This window comes from Solanum lycopersicum, chromosome 3 (genome assembly GCF_036512215.1).
Source record: "Solanum lycopersicum chromosome 3, SLM_r2.1".
Lineage (NCBI taxonomy): Eukaryota > Viridiplantae > Streptophyta > Magnoliopsida > Solanales > Solanaceae > Solanum > Solanum lycopersicum.
Window position 1 is genome coordinate 40,976,596 of NC_090802.1, and position 15,754 is coordinate 40,992,349.

A 15,754-nucleotide genomic window follows, 5' to 3' on the forward strand; every position below is an offset into this window, starting at 1 on the left:
CATTTTCTTATCATTCCGAAGTACTTCTAAACTTTCTGGGGGTAGATTTTCTATCCATAATTTTGCTGTTCCTATGAATGTTCTTTCTATGTATCTTGGTGTTTTTGTTGTTTCTATTTTGTTATCTATTAACTGCTTGGATATATTTACTGTCCATAGTAATATTGCTTTATTTATGTCTGTGACGCAATCTAAATCTAAGAAATTATATTATTGTCACGACCCAAACCGGGTTGCGACTGGCACCCACACTTAACCTCCTATTTGAGCGAACCAACCAATCTAACCTTAACATTTCAATATAATATCAACAGAAAGTAATGCGGAAGACTTAAACTCATTAAATAAAGACCAATTCATTAACTTCTAAAATTCAACATCTATTATTCCCCAAAATCTGGAATTCTTCATTACAAGAACATCTACGATCAAACGACTAAACTAAGAGTATTCTAAAAGCTAAAAATACATAAGAAGCTAGTCCATGCCGGAAGTTCAAGGCATCAAGACTTGAAGAAGAAGATCTAGTCCAAGCAAGAAGCATTAGCTCACCCTGAATTTCCGATGTAGTAAGACTGGCTTGAATTACTGTTGAGTTGAAGACGATGGCACGTTTGCTGCACTCCACAAATAAACAAGAAGAGAACATAAAAGTAGGGGTCAGTACAAAACACAGGTACTGAGTAGATATCATCGGCCAACTCAAAATAGAAATCAATATATACCAAGTAATATCATAAAATCAACTATGATACTCAACATGTAGCAACAACAAATACTATATCATTAACAATTACCGTCAAGTTAACACATGAGGACTCAAGCCTCGATACCATACTCATTTGGGAATCATGTTCATTAGATTGAGTATATTAACATCTTTCAGGATTCATTATCTTTATTTCTCTTTTGTCGGTACGTTACACTCCGCTCCCTCAATATTCATTAATCCTCTTGTGTCGGTACATGACACTCCGATCCCCTAAATCTATGTGTCGGTTCGTGACACCCGATCCCCTAAATCTATGTGTCAGTTCGTGACACCCGATCCCCTAAATCTACGTGTCGGTTCGTGACACCCGATCCCCTAATACTACGTGTCGGTTCGTGAGACCCGATCCCTTAATACTACGTGTCGGTTCGTGACACCCGATCCCCTAATTTTACGTGTCGGTTCGTGGCACCCGATCCCCTAAATCTACATGTCGGTTCGTGACACCCGATCCCCTAATACTACGTGTCGGTTTGTGACACCCGATCCCCTAATACTACGTGTCGGTCCGTGACACCCGATCCCCTAATCTCCTTCCATCAATTCATCAAGCCTTCTTTCTTACCAAGGCATCATCAATCCCATTACTTTAGTTCATCAAGCCTTCTCCCTTACCAAGGCATCATCATTAAAAAGAGATTAGGTTTTTATCAAGATTTGGGATTCAATAACTTCATCATGCTTAATATAATTACATTTATATAATCACGTTCATGCATGCATACAATTAAGCACATAGCAGGGTTTACAATACTACCAATACATATCATTCTCTATTAAGAGTTTACTATGAAAGCATGAAAACCATAACCTACCTCCACCGAAGAATTGCGATCAACAAGCTATCTTCTCAAAATCCTTGCTATCCCCTTTGTTTCTCTCTCTCTCTCTACTCGTTCTCTTTCTTTTTCTGTCTCTCTTTGTCCTTTCTTATTTTTCTTATTCCAACCCTCTTTCTTTTACCCTAATTAGTATATAATTAATAATAAAAGATGGCAATAATGCCCCACTAATTAACTTAAGGTTACCTCTTTTAACCCCCAAGTAATTAGACTTATTAACATTAACCCACTAACTTTATAATTAAGGCAAGAATAGTCAAAAACGTCCCTTAAAACGTATCAAGAAATCCGACCCAGACTGGGATTGCGCAACCTGCGACGGGCCGTCGTGCCTGCGACGGTCCGTCCTGCAGGTCGTCGCAAAGTTCAGACACCCAAATTTCCACCAAGGGTCTGTGACGGTCCGTCACACCTGTGACGGTCCGTCCTGCCATTTCGTTACGAAGTTCAGAGAGTCGATTTCAGTACCCAATTTTCAGTTTTTCTGAGTGTTTTGAAACGAGACCCTACGACGGTCCGTCGTGGGGTCCGTCGCCTCAGCCTGTTTTTCCAGAAATAAAATCTGCTGCTCAAAACGACTTAACAGGTCATTACAATAGATACCAATTTACCCATCGTTCGTCCCCGAACGATCACAAGAAGGAAAACAAGGGCGAAAAGGAGTACCTGAATCTGTAAACAGATATGGGTATTTTTCTCGCATATCCGCCTCCTTCTCCCAAGTGGCTTCTTCAACGGGTCGATTCTTCCATTGAACTTTGATGGATGCAATCTCCCTTGACCTCAACTTGCGAACTTCTCTATCTAAAATAGCAACAGGCTCCTCCTCATAAGACAAGTTCTCATCAAGCAAAACTGAATCCCAACGGATAATGTAATTTCCATCCCCATGATATCTTTTCAACATAGACACATGGAATACCGGATGCACTCCGGACAGCCCTGGAGGCAAGGCTAACTCATAAGCCACCTCCCCTACTCGCTTATGTACTTCAAATGGACCAATATACCTTGGGCTAAGATTACCTCGCTTACCAAATCGCATCACCCCTTTCATTGGCGAAACCTTCAACAAGACTTGTTCACCTTCCATGAACTCTAAGTCTCTAACCTTTCGATCTGCATATTCTTTTTGTCTACTTTGCGCCGCTAGAAGCTTTTCTTGAATAGACTTCACTTTCTCTATCGAATCCCTCAAAAGGTCAGTACCCCAAGGTCTAACCTCGAATGCATCAAACCAACCAATGGGAGACCTACATCTCCTCCCATACAATGCTTCACATGGGGCCATATCAATACTTGAGTGATAGCTATTATTGTATGAAAACTCCGCTAAGGGTAGGAAGCTATCCCAATGGCCACCAAACTCTATCACACATGCACGAAGCATATCCTCCAAAACTTGAATCATCCTTTCAGACTGACCATCGGTCTGAGGATGGAACGCAGTACTAAGGTCCAACCTAGTACCCAATTCCGCATGCAATATTTTCCAAAACTTAGAAGTAAACTGTGTACCTCTATCTGATATGATGGATAGTGGAACCCCATGCAATCGAACGATTTTTGAGATATAGATCTTGGCTAACTTCTCTGCATTGTAAGTCACCTTTACCGGAATGAAATGAGCAGATTTAGTTAACCTATCAACAATCACCCAGATGGAATCGTACTTACCCATTGTCTTTGGAGGACCAACCACGAAGTCCATTGCGATTCTCTCCCATTTCCAATCCGGAATGGGCATTCTCTGAAGTGTTCCTCCGGGCCTTTGGTGTTCATACTTTACTTGTTGACAGTTTGGACATTTGGCAATAAAGTCCACAATGTCACGCTTCATTCTACTCCACCAAAAGTGTTGTTTTAGGTCACGGTACATCTTGGTTGCACCCGGATGTATCGAATACCTTGAACTATGAGCTATTGTCAGAATAGTGTTGATTAAATCATCAACACGGGGCACACATACCCTTCCCTTGAATCTCAAAACACCTTCCTCATCGATTTGTGCTTCCTTAGCCTCTCCTCGCAATACCTTATCTTGTATTCTTCTTAGTTTCTCATCAAGTCATTAGCTAGAGTCTGAACCTCTCTAGCCAATGGGCGTCTAGAGGCGTGCAAGTGATCTAGACTTCCCATGCTTCCCGCCTTTCTACTTAAAGCATCCGCTACATCATTCGCCTTTCCTGGATGATACAAGATAGTGATATCGTAGTCCTTTAGTAGCTCTATCCATCTCCTTTGTCTCAAGTTCAAATCCTTCTGAGTAAAGACATACTGAAGGCTACGATGATCTGTGTAGACCTCACTCTTAACCCCATATAAATAGTGTCTCCATTGCTTTAATGCAAACACTACCACAGCCAATTCCAAATCATGAGTTGGATAGTTACGTTCATGCACTTTTAATTGTATTGAAGCATAAGCAATCACATTCTTCTCTTGCATTAGCACTGCACCCAAACCCGAATAAGATGCATCACAATAGACAATGAAATTCTTTCCTTCCACTGGCAAGGTGAGAATGGGTGCGGTAGTCAACAAAGTCTTGAGCTTCTGAAAGCCTTCCTCACACTCATCCGACCATACAAATGGAACATTTTGCTTAGTCAAGTTCGTTAATTGGGAAGCAATAGAAGAGAATCCCTTGACAAATCGGCGGTAGTAGCTAGCTAACCCAACAAAGCTCCTTATTTCTGACACATTAGTAGGTCTTACCCAATTCTTCACTGTCTCAATCTTAGAAGGATCCACCATTACTCCATCCTTAGAAACCACGTGCCCCAAAAAGGACACTGCATCTAGCCAAAACTCACACTTAGAGAACTTGGCATAAAGCTTTTTCTCCCTCAACATTTCCAATACCATTCTCAAATGCTCTTCATGTTCCTTCTTGCTCTTTTAGTATACCAATATATCATCAATAAATACGATCACGAAGAGGTCCAAATATGGCTTAAAAATCCCGTTCATCAAGCTCATGAACGCAGCAGGGGCATTCATAAGACCAAAAGACATCACTACAAATTCGTAATGCCCATACCTCGTTCGAAAAGCAGTCTTTGGCACATCCGTTGCCCGTATTTTCAATTGATGATAACCGGATCTCAAGTCAATCTTAGAGAAGACACAAGCACCTTGTAACTGATCGAACAAGTCATCAATGCGGGGAAGAGGATACTTGTTCTTTATGGTTACCTTGTTTAGTTTTCTGTAGTCTATACACATTCGAAAACTCCCATCCTTCTTCTTCACAAAAAAAACCGGAGTACCCCAAGGAGATGCACTTGGTCTAATAAAGCCTTTGTTTAACAACTCTTGAAGTTGGTCTTTTAACTCTCTTAACTCCGCGGGAGCCATTCTGTAAGGGGGTATCAAAATGGGGCGAGTACCCGGTTCAAGGTCAATACAAAATTCAATATCCCTATCTTGTGGCATACCAGGAAGATCTGCAGGGAACATATCCAGAAACTCACGGACCACCGAAACCGACTTAATCGAAGGAACTTGGGTAGTGTCGTCCTTGAGATGTGCCAAGAAAGCTAAACACCCTTTACTAACCATTTTCTTAGCACGAAGAAGGGAGATGATACGCACCGGATTGGAAGTGTAGTCACCCTCCCAAACTAACGGATCTGTCCCAGGCTTGGCTAACGTCACCGTTTTAGCATTACAATCCAAAATCGCAAATTGCGGAGAAAGCCAAGTCATACCCAGAATTACATCAAAATCATCCATTTCTAAGATAACCAAATCTACATAAGTGTTTCTCCCCACAAAGTTCACCAAACAAGACCTATACACCTTTTCAACTACCACAGTCTCACCCACCGGAGTAGAAACACGAATAGGAATATCAAGTAATTCACAATGTAAATTTAGACCATTAGCAAATGAGGAAGATACATAAGAAAATGTGGATCCAGGATCAAACAATACAGAAGCCATGCAATCACAAACCAGAAGATTACCTGTGATGACAACATCAGATGCCTCCGCTTCAGACCGCCCAGGGAAAGCGTAACAATGGGCCCTATCGTTTGTCTGTCCATTGCCCCTACCATGTTGTGATGTAGTGGTTCCAGTTTGCCCATCACTTCGGCCATTTTGGTGACCACCATTACCTCGACCACCACGTCCTCCAGAATAACGGCCTCTACCATGACCACTTCTACCTCTAGCCATTGGGGGTCTATAACTCTGTTTTGGACAATTCCTCCTAATATGTCCAGTCTCCCCACATCCATAACACTCTCTGGAGTCAAGCACAGGTCTCTCAGAGAAGTGTTGACCAGTCTGAGGTGGACCCCCAACTACAGTCTGTAGTGAAGACTGAATGGGTCGAACTGAGTAACCTCCGGAACCTTGTCCTCTAGAGTAAGAACCATTAAACTCACCTCTCTTTCGAAACCTTTTTGATATCGATGTCGTGGTAAAGTCATCTTGGTTCACTCCTTCCACCTCTATCACGAAGTCTACCACCTCTTGGAAGGATTTTGCCGTAGCCGCTACCTGTAAGGCTGAAATCTGCAACTCTGACCTCAACCCCTTCACAAAACAGCGAATCCGCTCTTGTGGACTGAAACATAGTTAGGTGGCATACCGGGATAATGCACGAAACATAGCCTCATATGCATTGACCGACATCCTACCTTGCTCTAGGCTCAAGAACTCATCCCTTTTCCTATCCCTCAAAGTTCGGGGGATATACTTCTCCATAAACAAGCTAGAGAATGAGGCCCAAGTCATAGGTGGTGCCTCTGTTGGTTGACACACAATATGTGACCGCCACCACATTTTGGCGTCCCCTTGAAACTTATAAGTCACAAACTCCACACCAAACCGTTCTACTATACCCATCTTGTGTAGTAGCTCGTGACAGTCAACCAGAAAATCATAAGCATCCTCCGATTCAGCACCCTTGAAGACCGGAGGTTTCAATTTCAAGAACTTACTGAAAATTTCATGCTGATCATTTGTCATTATAGGCCCAGTAGTCAGACGTGGAAATGTGCCTATGTCCAATGAGTCATCCATACGAGGAGCCATAGTGGCTGCATGTTGTACTTCTGAAACCGGAGGTGTTGGCGCAGAAAACACAGGAGGTGCCTGACCTTGATCAGACAACCCACTGAGATAGGCGAGAACCTAATTGATCATCTCTGGGGTAGGTTGGGGTAGCAATCCCTCATTCTGCACTTGTTCAGTTTCCCCATCCTCCCCTTCTCTTATTACTTCCTCAGTCGGTGGAGGAGTCACTGCCCTAGTATCAGATGGGCTAGGTGCTCGTCCTCTTCCCCTAGAGGACGTCCTCAGACGCTTCTTGTCTTGCCGATGTTGGTGTTGGCGCAGTTGTTGCTCTAGTTCTAACCATCTGCGAAAGAGAGTGAAGATGGTCAGATACCAATTTGTATCACCTAGATACCAATTGGATTCAAGTAGTAGCATGAAAGAAAGAAAGAAAGAATGGAATTTTCCTAAAGTCTTATAGCCTCTTAAAGAAAAGTAAAGGCATCCCCCTACCGTTCCTTAAGAATCTACTAGACTCGTTCTTGTGTGATGAGACCAACGAACCTAATGCTCTGATACCAAGTTTGTCACGACCCAAACTGGGTTGCGACTGACACCCACACTTACCCTCCTATGTGAGCGAACCAACCAATCTAACCTTAACATTTCAATATAATATCAACAGAAAGTAATGCGGAAGACTAAAACTCATGAAATAAAGACCAATTCATTAACTTCTAAAATTCAACATCTATTATTCCCCAAAATCAGGAAGTCATCATCACAAGAACATCTACGATCAAACGACTAAACTAAGAGTATTCTAAAAGCTAAAAATACATAAGAAGCTAGTCCATGCCGGAAGTTCAAGGCATCAAGACTTGAAGAAGAAGATCCAGTCCAAGCTAGAAGCATTAGCTCACCCTGAATTTTCCGATGTAGTAAGACTGGCTTGAATTACTGTTGAGTTGAAGACGATGGCACGTTTGCTGCACTCCACAAATAAACAAGAAGAGAACATAAAAGTAGGGGTCAGTACAAAACACGGGTACTGAGTAGATATCATCGGCCAACTCAAAATAGAAATCAATATATACCAAGTAATATCATAAAATGTACTATGATACTCAACATGTAGCAACAACAAATACTATATCATTAACAATTACCGTCAAGTTAACACATGAGGACTCAAGCCTCGATACCATACTCATTTGGGAATCATGTTCATTAGATTGAGTATATTAACATCTTTCAAATTCATTATCTTTATTTCTCTTGTGTCGGTACATGACACTCCGCTCCCTCAATATTCATTAATCCTCTTGTGTCGGTACGTGACACTCCGAAACCCTAAATCTATGTGTCGGTTCGTGACACCCCATCCCCTAAATCTATGTGTCGGTTCGTGACACCTGATCCCCTAAATCTACGTGTCGGTTCGTGACACCCGATCCCCTAATACTACGTGTCGGTTCGTGACACCCGATCCCCTAATACTACGTGTCGGTTCGTGACACCCGATCCCCTAATACTACGTGTCGGTTCGTGACACCCGATCCCCTAATTCTACATGTCGGTTCGTGACACCCGATCCCCTAAATCTACGTGTCGGTTCGTGACACCTGATCCCCTAATACTACGTGTCGGTTCGTGACACCCGATCCCCTAATACTACGTGTCGGTCTGTGACACCCGGTCCCCTAATCTCCTTCCATCAATTGATCAAGCCTTCTTTCTTACCAAGGCATCATCAATCTCATTACTTTAGTTCATCAAGCCTTCTCCCTTACCAAGGCATCATCATTAAAAAGAGATTAGGTTTTTATCAAGATTTGGGATTCAATAACTTCATCATGCTTAATATAATCACATTTATATAATCACGTTCATGCATGCATACAATTAAGCACATAGCAGGGTTTACAATACTACCAATACATATCATTCTCTATTAAGAGTTTACTATGAAAGCATGAAAACCATAACCTACCTCCACCGAAGAATTGCGATCAACAAGCTATCTTCTCAAAATCCTTGCTATCCCCTTCGTTTCTCTCTCTCTACTCGTTCTCTTTCTTTTTCTGTCTCTCTTTGTCCTTTCTTATTTTTCTTATTCCAACCCTCTTTCTTTTACCCTAATTAGTATATAATTAATAATAAAAGATGGCAATAATGCCCCACTAATTAACTTAAGTTTACCTCTTTTAAACCCCAAGTAATTAGACTTATTAACATTAACCCACTAACTTTATAATTAAGGCAAGAATAGTCAAAAACGTCCCTTAAAACGTATCAAGAAATCCGACCCAGACAGGGATTGCGCAATCTGCGACGGGCCGTCGTGCCTGCGACGGTCCGTCCTGCAGGTCGTCGCAAAGTTCAAAGACCCAAATTTCCACCAAGGGTCTGTGACGGTCCGTCACACCTGTGACGGTCCGTCCTGCCATTTCGTTACGAAGTTCAGAGAGTCGATTTCAGTACCCAATTTTCAGTTTTTCTGAGTGTTTTGAAACGAGACCCTACGACGGTCCGTCGTGGGGTCCGTCGCCTCAGCCTGTTTTTCCAGAAATAAAATCTGCTGCTCAAAACGACTTAGCAGGTCATTACAATAGATACCAATTTACCCATCGTTCGTCCCCGAACGATCACAAGAAGGAAAACAAGGGCGAAAAGGAGTACCTGAATCTGTAAACAGATATGGGTATTTTTCTCGCATATCCGCCTCCTTCTCCCAAGTGGCTTCTTCAACGGGTCGATTCTTCCATTGAACTTTGATGGATGCAATCTCCCTTGACCTCAACTTGCGAACTTCTCTATCTAAAATAGCAACAGGCTCCTCCTCATAAGACAGGTTCTCATCAAGCAAAACGAGACCCTGCGACGGTCCGTCGTGCCCATGACGGTCCGTCGTGCCCATGACGGTCCGTCGTGGGGTCCGTCGCCTCAGCCACTTTTTCCAGAAATAAAATCTGCTGCTCAAAACGACTAAACAGGTCGTTACAATTGTTCACTTATTGGTTTCGGTATCCAATTTTTATTTAATCTACTGTTCCATATTGCATTATTTCTATCTGATTGTTGATAACTTTCTGTATAATAAGTTGGTGGTGTCCACCTAGGACTACTTCTAGGGCTATTTCTGGGACTATTATCTAGGGTTTTTACTCTTGACGTACTAGGTCTATTCATGTCTCCTGTGTTTATTTCCAATTTATTTATTTTATTTATCTGTTCTAAGATTTCTGTATATGTCTCACTTATGTCACTTATTTCTGATTTTTGGTCATGTTCATTTTTATCTATTTCATTTACTTCATTTACCTCAATATCTTCATTTAATTTTTGTTCCATTTCTTTTATTTCATTAGTTAATTCAACCTCTTTATCTTTTTCCTTTTATTTTTGCTTATTTTCATATAATAATTTTAACCTAGCTAATTCTTTTTCTAATTCGCTTATTCTTGTATTTTTATTTCTTCTAATTGTTGTACTTCTTGTTTTGCTTGTATTTTTATTTTTTCAATTTCTTTTGATTTGTCTATTTCTTCATTTTCTTTTGTTATTCTTATCATAGCTGTTAAACTATCCTCTAATTTTGCTGTTTCTTTTTCTAACATCAAGTATAGATTATTTCCTATTTTTTATATCTTCTTCCTAAATTTGAAAATATTATTTTTATTATCATTCCATCTTGATTTTCATATGTTTTTTCGTCTACTGCAAATTCTTCTTTATTCATTATAATTTATGTATTATATTATGTTGTAACTCATATTCAAGACAGTCTAATTCTAATTCTAACATAAATATGACTTTTCTTTGTGCTAGTATTGATTTATTACATACTTCTGCTAATATATTTTCTTCTAACCTATTTTTTCTATGTTGTAATTCTTGTTCTTTCTCAGTTATTTTTTCCATCATTTTTTCTATTAATTGTTGTTTATAAATTTCTTTGTTCATACTGTTTTTTCAAATAGCGAACATATTTGTATTATGTTTTCGAAATTATATTTATCAATTGATCTTTTTTATCATTATCTATTTTGACTAGTTGCGATAGTTCATATTCTATATACAAGGGTCTTAATTTTTTCCATATTTTTCTTACCTTTTTATCTATCTTGGTTCTTTCTATTTTAGTATTTTTATTTTTATTCATCATAATTTTTTATATAATATTTTAAAAAGTCTACTTAATTTATCTGGATATTTAATCTTTTTTAACCTGTAATTTCTACCATATCATCTTAGCCAATATTCAGTCATATTCAATCTCCAATATCTAAATCATCATATAAATCATACATGTCATAATAAAGCTCATCTTGTATACTTTGTATGGTTAACTCAGTCCAACCTTGGGTTGTTATTTCTATTATCTCGTATGTTACCAATTTATCATAAATTTCTCTTTTTATATCAGTATTAAGATTTTTTAATATATAAAGTAATAATATCTTATATTCATCATCATCATCAATTAGATATGTAGTCATCTTATTCATTTTTGCTAAAAGTTTTATTCCTTCCAAGCTCTTAATGGATTATACTTATTTATTATGAAATATTAATGATTTAATAATCATCTTGTCTAGTCACTACTACAGCTTTCTTCTTTGATTAGTTACCCTAACAACGCCTCAACTTTGTTTACTCCCCTAAACGGCTTTCTTGCCTACCGGTTTCAACCTTAGGATGGCATAGTCTGGGCATACTTATTAAGAGAATATTTCTGTAGTAAACCTTCTAAAGATGTTTATTAGAACATTATTAAGTCATGATAAACAATTATAATCAACAAGAGATTTTCAGGATTAAATTTATTTAGCTACTCATAAATTTAAGAGAGTATACCTGATTTTGTAGATTTGTAGCTTCAGATTTCTCCATAGTTATTAGCTTAATTTGTTAACTAGCTAGCTCTGATACCAATTTTGGGGTGGAAGCGTAAAGAGAGAGTATTCAGAAAGATGAGAGATGTAAGGATGAAGGTGTGTTTTATTTATGAGGAAAGCTCCTCTATTTATACACATAAATTACACCGTCATACTATTTACTTCTATTTTGACTAGTTGCGATAGTTCATATTCTATATACAAGGGTCTTAATTTTTTCCATATTTTTCTTACCTTTTTATCTATCTTGGTTCTTTCTATTTTAGTATTTTTATTTTTATTCATCATAATTTTTTATATAATATTTTAAAAAGTCTACTTAATTTATCTGGATATTTAATTTTTTTTAACCTGTAATTTCTACCATATCGTCTTAGCCAATATTCAGTCATATTTATTCTCCAATATCTAAATCATCATATAAATCATACATGTCATAATAAAGCTCATCTTGTATACTTTGTATGGTTAACTCAGTCCAACCTTGGGTTGTTATTTCTATTATCTCGTATGTTACCAATTTATCATAAATTTCTCATTTTATATCAATATTAAAATTTTTTAATATATAAAGTAATAATATCTTATATTCATCATCATCATCAATTCGATACGTAGTCATCTTATTCATTTTTGCTAAAAGTTTTATTCCTTCCAAGCTCTTAATGGATTATACTTATTTATTATGAAATAATAATGATTTATTAATCATCTTGTCTTGTCACTACTACAGCTTTCTTCTTTGATTAGTTACCCTAACAGCGCCTCAACTTTGTTTACTCCCCTAAACGGCCTTCTTACCTACCGGTTTCAACCTTAGGATGGCATAGTCTGGCCATACTGATTCAGAGAATATTTCTGTAGTAAACCTTCTAAAGATGTTTATTAGTACATTATTAAGTCATGATAAACAATTATAATCAACAAGAGATTTTCAAGAATAAATTTATTTAGCTACTCATATATTTAAGAGAGTATACCTTATTTTGTAGATTTGTAGCTTTAGATTTCTCCATAGTTATTAGCTTAATTTGTTAACTAGCTAGCTCTGATACCAATTTTGGGGTGGAAGCGTAAAGAGAGAGTATTCAGAAAGATGAGAGATGTAAGGATGAAGGTGTGTTTTATTTTTGAGGAAAGCTCCTCTATTTATACATATAAATTACACCGTCATACTATTTACTTTACATAATTGGCCGACAAACTTTTTACATGATTGGCCGACAAACTATTTACTTTACGACTTTTGTACATTTGACTTTTTTAACCGACGCAAGACGACAAAAATAAAAAGACTCTTACTTTATACATATGGCTGATATTCAGCTGACACAGCAATACATATAATACTTTATACATATGGCTGTTATTCAGCCAACAATAATAACTTTTTTTTTAATCTTTATTCTAAATCAACTGTAGGTATCACATTGTCTTCTCCGTTGCATTTGGAGCATTTGTGGTCTGGATATTTGTTGCTGATAAGTTTGCAATACCTTACTAATAATTCTTCTGAAATAAATCCTTTCTTCAAAGCTCTCGTAGATGGTTGTTCTTCTGGTTGTAACAATGACAAAATCCATCTTTAAACTTCGTCCATATCTGATTTTCTTAATTCTTTGGAGTTTGCATATATCATTACCTGATCTCTTGCATAATAGCTCCAAATAGCATTGCCATTTAAATAATTGTTTGCTAGCTCTTGTATAATCGTAGCTATACCAATTATTCTTTTATTTGCATAAAAATTAGGTATTTCTACTTTTGGTATGTCATTTTGTTTTTCTATCTCTTCTGGAATAATCATATCTTTTGTTAATCCTATCTTTACCACCTGTATTGGTGATTTTATCTCTTCGTATAATATATTTGCTGGTGCTGTATAACATTTTATATAGAATAAATTTCCTTTGGTAATTCTTTTATATGTTAGAAATGCTTTATGTAATTCTGGTATTCCTACTATCTCTTCTCCGGTATATGTGTATACTGTATTTAGTAGTCCGTAGTTATAACATGTTTTTACTAGGTTGGGGTTGGTCTTAGGTTGTGCAATAAGTTTGTTATATCCTTATAGTTTCTGGGTTATATAATCTTCTTCGGGATTTTTTGTTTGTGTAGATCTTGGGTTTAGGTTTAGGTATGTTTGGATTTTGTATATGTTTTCAATATAAGATTGGGTAATATAGTTATATCTTTTTTTGTCATTTTGTAGGCTTACTGCATAGGTTGATGTTTGTGGTTCTGCTGGTATTTGCATTTGTGGTTTTTGGGTAAATGGTTTTGCAAATAACTGGTTTAAGTTTGTGTTTTTTGGTTTTTCACTAGTTCTTTTACTTGTACCTGCAGCTGTATCTGAACAAACATTGTTATGGGTTTTCCAGAGTTTCCCATCATCTCCTTCTATCTCTGGCTGTTTTCCGTCTGCCATACGACGTAGCCCTGCATGTTTTTGGTCATGCTGCTGACCGTTAGCTTTCAGCTCCTTTACTTCTATTTCTATCTTTTCTTTTTTTTGGCATAGATTTGTCATCATTGTCAGTAGATCTTTCATCATATCTTTTTCTTGAGAGGTAGTCTGCAATTAGATTTTCGTCAGTTTTTATAATTTCAATTATAAATGTAAAATTCAATATATTTAATATCAATCTTCTTATTTCCTTTGTTGTAACTGAATCATCTATCTTTTTGGTTATCCATCATTTTACCTGTGTATTATCTGTTCTTACAATAAATTTATTGTAAACTATGTATGGTTCGAATGCTAGTAAACATTTATATAATGCAAATAATTCTTTCCTATTGTAACGACCTGTTTAGTCGTTTTGAGCAACAAACTTCAATTCTGGAAAAACAGGCTGAGGCGACGGACCAAACGACGATCCGTCATGGGCACGACGGACCGTCGCAGGGTCTCGTTTCAAAACACTTAGAAAATCTGAAATTGGGTACTGAAAATCGACTCTCTGAACTTCGTGACGGAATGGCAGGACGGACCGTCACAGGCGTGACGGACCGTCACAGGCGTGACGGACCGTCACAGGCATGACGGACCGTCATAGATTGTTCAGTGGAAATTGACTCTCTGACTCTTGCGACGACCTGCAGGACGGACCATCGCAGGCACGACGGCCCGTCACAGGTTGCACAAATCCCAGGCAGAATCGGATTTCCTTACACGTTTTAAGGGACGTTTTTGGACTACTCCTTCCTTAATTATAGATTTTGTGGGTTTATATTAATAACTCAAATTCTTGGGGGTTAAAAGAGGTAACCCTAAGTTAATTAGTGGGGTATTATTGCCATCTTTTACACTTAATTATATGTTAACTAGGGTAAAAGAAAGAGGGTTTGAATAAAGAAAATAGAGAGAACAAGGAGAGAGAGAGATTGATCGATCAAGAGGCAGAGGGAATATCAAAGCTTGGGAAATTGCTTGTTGATTCCAATTCTTCGGTGGAGGTAGGTTATGGTTTTAATGCTTTCATAAGTAAACTCTCAATAGTGAATGATATGTATTGGTAGTATTGTAAACCCTACTATATGCTTAATGGTATGTTTGCATGAATATGATTATGTGATTGTGATAAGATAAGCATGATGAAAATATTGAATCCCAAATCTTGAAAAGAAAACTTTAATATACATTATTAATGATGATGCCTTGGTATAGAAGAAGGCTTGATGAATTAAAGTAATGGGATTGATGATGCCTTGGTATAGAGAAGGCTTGATGATTTACAGAATGATATTAGTGGATCGGAGTGTCACGTTCCGACACATAGTATTAGTGGATCGGAGTGTCACGTTCCGACACATAGTATTAGTGGATCGGAGGGTCACGTACCGACACATAGTATTAGTGGATCGGAGTGTCACGTTCCGACACATAGAATTAGGGGATCGGAGTGTCACGTACCGACACATGTAGGGGATCGGAGTGTCACGTTCCGACACATGTAGGGGATCGGAGTGTCACGTACCGACACATGTAGGGGATCGGAGTGTCACGTTCCAACACATAGAATTAGGGGATCAGAGTGTCACGTACCGACACATAGTAGTAGGGGATCGGAGTGTCACGTACCGACACAAGAGGAAGAAAGATAATGAATCTTGGAAGATGATAATATACTTAATTTAATAAAACTTAATTCCCAAAGGAGTATGGTGTTGAGGCTTGAGCCCTCATGGATGAACTTGATGGTACTTATTGATGATTATAATAC

The 15,754-nt window shown here is 38.1% G+C and overlaps 1 pseudogene; it reads right to left on the minus strand.

Moving 5' to 3' along the window:
* Positions 1–12,938: 12,938 nt before the first annotated feature.
* On the minus strand, positions 12,939–14,058 carry LOC138347577 (uncharacterized; annotated as a pseudogene).
* Between the last annotated feature and the right edge of the window lie 1,696 nt (positions 14,059–15,754).